General features: G+C 44.7%; 1 pseudogene; it reads right to left on the minus strand.

Annotated features, from left to right (window-relative positions):
* Positions 1-1152: 1152 nt before the first annotated feature.
* LOC138167914 (ubiquitin-ribosomal protein eS31 fusion protein-like) lies at positions 1153-2997 on the minus strand (annotated as a pseudogene).
* Positions 2998-5189: the final 2192 nt, after the last annotated feature.

The following is a 5189-nucleotide window of genomic DNA, read 5'->3' on the forward strand; positions in this document are numbered from 1 at the left end:
CCCTGCAACAACAGCACTGTCCTTCACCAGTGGACAGTATTCACTCTCTGTCTGCAGGACAGTCTCAGGGCTTCTTAACCAAAAGTCAGGTTCCAGGACTTCTTCAACAGGACAGTCTTTCACCAATGGACAAATCTGGCAAAACAACATCAAAACAGACAGACAAAGTACCAGCAAAACAGCCATGTCTCCTCAGTCCTTGGCAGCTCAGGGGGCAGGTCTCAAAAGTCCAGGGCGATTCAAAGTGGCCCCAGCAATCCTTCTCAGTCTCTCTCTCTCTGCCTCCACGTGGGTGCTGCTTCCAAAAAGTCCTTCTGCCTATCTCTTGTCTCTCCAAATCTACGTCACCAGCTCCTCCCAGTTCAGGACTTTCTTTTCACATCAACAAGTCCATCCCACAGGTGGGATTAACAAGCTCTGGGTTTTAACACAATCAATTTGAAAACCAAGCCAATACAGGGGAATCTTTAATTGCCATTACTATCACATCTTCTCATCAGATTCATGTTCTACTGTGTGAGAACCCACAAAAAAACTGAGTTCAGCTGCATGACATATTGAAAGGTCAAGAAGGATAGTTGAAAGGATGACAAGAAAGAAGAGCAATCAAGGGCAGAGGATAGGAAAGAGAGGTTCTGATTTGGTTGGCAACAACCATCGATGCATGCTATTATAGCTGGAACTAAGGAAATTTTCATTCTTGAAGATGGGGCTATGAGATCTGATGCTAGCTTTGCAATCTGGGTTTTTCTCCAAGGATTTTTTTCAGGTGGTGGAAAGAGGAGAGGAGAGGGAAGGGGAGGGGAAAGGAAGGGAGGACAAGTTGAGTTCCCCAAATAGAACTGGCCATTTGGGTCCCCATTCAGGCAGCTTGTACTACCCACAGGTTGTGGTTTGTCCTTCATTCTCAAAAAGGGTCATGAAATCAGGGAGATGATGACATGACTTTGATTTGAGCTAGGGAGGACTGGGTAAAGTCACCAGCCTCACTGTCCTTCAGAGCCATCTGGGTCCAGTGCTGTGAGAGCCCTTTTAAGCTAAAGTCTTTTCAGATTCTCACTTTGAGTAAGGTAATGTAAACAGTTACTTTCTCTTTTGGCCAGCAGCCTGAGGGTCTTCCCCTTTAATTAATGGAGTCATCCCTTGACTCACTTTTTTTTTTTTTTAGTTGACTTCTTTTTATTAACACATATACATTTACTTGTCTTCTGGCTTGTTGAAGCAGTAGGTTAGACAACATTTGCCACAATATTGTCTGTCAAAATGGCTAGCCATAAAAAATCAAGCACCACATTCATCAGAAGGGCACTGCCATCGAAGGTGGCTAATCTTGCCATTCTCATCAACCTTATAGTACTTCAGAACAGCAAGCTTAACCTTCTTTCTCTTATGCTTGTTCTTTTTGGGAGAGGTATGACTTCTTTCTCTTCTTGGCACCACCACAAAGCCTCAGAAGAAGATGAAGGGTAGATTCCTTCGGAATGTTGTAATCAGACAAAGTATGTCCATCTTCCAGTTGCTAGCCCACAAAAACCAGTCTTTGTTGATCAGGTGGAATACTTTCCTTATCTTGTATCTTCGCCTTGACATTTCAATAGTATTGGACGATTTGACCTCAAGGGTGATGGTCTTCCCCATCAATCTTCACAAAAATCTGCATCATGGCACTGGGTCCACCCATATTGGCAGATCTGAAAAAGCTGACTCACTTCTTAAAGAGGCCTATTCACTGAATAGGTGTTGCCTCACTCAAAGTGAGAAACTGAAAAGACCTTAAGTAGGAGATTCACTCAAGTATTTGACTGGGGACTTGATGAAACACAATGACAGTAGTCCCTTCTGTTCTTGCCAGATTCTTATCTCCTGGCAGGAACACCTGTGGAATGGTCTTTAAACAAACTCATGTATTTTGTGTTGCAGGAATTGGTGAAATTCAAGTATGTTAGTGTTGATTTCATCCAAAAGGAGTGAGAGTATCTGACTTCTCCTCAGAAGGACCTATATAACAATATAATGCTGGAGAACTATGAAAATTTTGTCTTCTTAGGTCAGGACATATTCCTCCATGTCCAAGATCCCAGGAGGAACCTCCAGAATTGAGTTGGCATTTAGAGCCCTGAGATCCTGAATCCATCTGTGGCGAAGGGATGGGGTACTTGTGCTACAAGGTGTCACATGAAAGATATTTCCATTATGCATTTGGAAACTTATCAGTTCTGATGCCATTGTCTCTGCCCCTCTGTGACCTACACTACTAGGAGAGCCCAGTATGTACCTGAACAAGTCAAGTTCCATCCACCCTCAAGGTCATACACCTTAAGCCTCCTGGGTTCAAGATAGGAACAGTGGCACCAACATCTGAAATGAAAGGTCATTGAGGAAGCCTGAAACTGATACTTCTATTAGAAGATGCAGGATGGGTGCTGCAGAGAAGCGGCAATTAGCAGTATTGAAGGGTTATAATATCCTGTGGTGTGTGGATTTAAGGAGGAGGAGAATTGACAAAGACTTGGAGCCCTGAGATCTGGACCTGTCTTCTTACTGTTCCTATTTTCTGGTGTCTTCCTACCTAGACAAGAAGCTAAGACTTTGAAGATTTCATCCTTTCATCTCCAGAAATCCCCATCTTGGGGCACCACATTACTGAATTGGTCATCCACTGCATCTATACCCTTGAGCAACCACAGTTCACTTTACTTCATTCTTTTGCTATTCCCTGCTATTTCCCCTTTCCAGTCATATCCCTATGATCAACTCAACTCAGTCTTCTAGAAAGAGTTTGCTAATCCATCTCTGTCCCCTTTTGACCCTGCTCACCTTCCCTAGATCTTTCCAAGCCTCCCTTGGCACAGCTTTCCCCTATGTGTCTCCTCTCATTAGTTCCTTGGGGGCCCAAGCTTTCATTTCATTTTTATTCTTGTTCCCAATATGTATTATTTTACTTGGCCCATAATAAGAGCTGAATAAGTGCTTTCAAACTCATGCATTCTGCTCCCAACTTTACTGAAGGGCACATATACCCCAAAGAACTGGCAGATTTCCACTTCTTATCTGGGAAATGGTTTACTGAGCAAAGTCACTTTCTGATCACTAGTGCACTCTGTGCACCATTCCCTCAGTCTTCACAGTCATTCAAGTGAGCAAGTATTTCATAAGATGCCAGGCACTGTTCCCTCAAGGTATACACATTCTAGTGGGGCAGGGGAGAATATACATGAGATCTGGTGATATTAGGTGAGACTTGAAGAAACCAGCAAAAGCTAAAGGTGGAGGCAGGCAGGTGGAGAGACAGCCAACAAAAAGGCACAGAATTGGGAGATGGGACTAGTGTGGAAGGAACAGAAAAAAGCTGGGCCACAGAGGCAGGTGAAGTGTAAGAAGCCTAGACAGGTAGGAAAGGCTTGGAGGGGCTTAAATGCTAAACAGAAAACTTTATTTTTGAAGCTTATAAGAAATCAGTCACTTTATAAGCAGATTTATTGAATAGGGAAGTGACTTGGTCAGACCTTTGCTTTAGAAAAAAGTATTTGGCATTTGAATGGAGGATTATGAGTAGGTGTAGACTTAAGGCAGGAAGACCAGTCCCCAGGTGCTGAGGGCCTGCACCAGGCTTCTGACTGTGTGAGTGGAGAAAGGCTGATGTAGTGGAGACAGAACCAACAAAGTTGGGCAACACATTGATAGTGTGGGATGAATACATATGAGGAGGTGGGAGTGGCAGAAGTTTGGAGCTGAGGGCACTGGGAGGCTGGTAATGCCCTCCTCAGCAACAGGGAGCTTTTGGTAGACAGAGATGATGACTTTTGTTTTGGGCATGTCTATGGGAAAATAACACAGAACATCCTTAGCACACCCTCTGTACCACCCTCTGGGTTTTCCTAGGGTGCCTTGTCCCAGGCCCCCACTGTGGACCCCTGATTTATGGATTGATGCTCTATCCCTGGTACTTAGCCATTTCCAGCAAGCAGGACTAGAAGATTTCAAGCCAGGTGTGAGCTTCCATTTGCAGTGAGGGGAGGCTCCTTGGATGCCTGAGGGAGAACTCCAGAGAAACAGCCATCCAAGCTCATGAGAATTATCCAGGCAGGTGAGTCCTTTCCAGCAGTAGCTTTGGTGGTGGGCAGGAGATGGCTGGGGGAGGATCTTCTTCCAATTACTGCTTGAATGTGTCACTGTGCTTTTTGGTAGCTGTGATTCCATAGTCTCATAGTAGTAATCTGCTTCATCCTCAGCCTAGATGTTACTGAGGGATAAGTATTATTTGGCCCCAGAGCTGGGTACAGAGAAGGGATCAGAGATTTTATCATCCCTAGATTCTCTCCAGTATTGATGTCTATGTGATAGACTGAGGGACCTTTCCTGGCATCTGCTGGGACCTTCTGATAGTGTAGCTGCTGTGCTCCCTGGTCAAAGGGAAGGTGTAACTGGTAATTGCTTCAAGAGAGACACACACAGGGCAGATTAGTCAGCACAGGCTGGTAAAATGGATCTGGAAACATAAAACTTATTAATGATCTTATACAGGAAGAAAAGAAGAAGGTAGTTTTAGGTGCTCACCAGAGAAGCCAGATCAGGGATGGGGAAGTAGGGACAAAGCAGGTCTTGCATGCAGCCTTGATCTGATACGAGATTTCAAGAGGGCAGACTTTGGTATAGAAACCACCTAGGGTCCTATTCCCCAAAGAGTATTTGCTGAGGCTGGATTTTCCCAAGTCTCTCTATTCCTTGCTAATATCAAGTCAGTGTTTTGGGGGTGGGGATGAGGAAGGGACTGGAAGGTGCTTGATGCAAATCTGTATAATCTTGGCTTTTCTCAGCCTCATTCTGGGACCTGAACCTAGTGAAGATAGATGGCATGGGGTGATGAATGGAAGATCCCTTGCCTAGGCTCATTAGCTTATATTTACTACTCGAGCCACCCTAGGAGAGGGTAGAATGGGTCAGCTGTAGACACATGGAGATGGGGTGATTCCTATATGTATTCAACACCCCACCCTGCGTCCCATCAATGCCTTTCCAGGGCCTGTTTCATGGTGACATCTGCTTGCTACAGACCCCACATCCACCCTATTCCCTTTAGACAATGTTAGACCCCACATCCACAGGGTTCTATTATGGAACCTTTATATACCGTTTTAAGATGTGGAATGCACTTTACACACATTGTGGCATTTGACTCCCCCAACAAT

Source organism: Petaurus breviceps, unplaced genomic scaffold, assembly GCF_028583685.1.
Source record: "Petaurus breviceps papuanus isolate PSGF00001 unplaced genomic scaffold, PetGlider_PUasm1.0 328, whole genome shotgun sequence".
Lineage (NCBI taxonomy): Eukaryota > Metazoa > Chordata > Mammalia > Diprotodontia > Petauridae > Petaurus > Petaurus breviceps.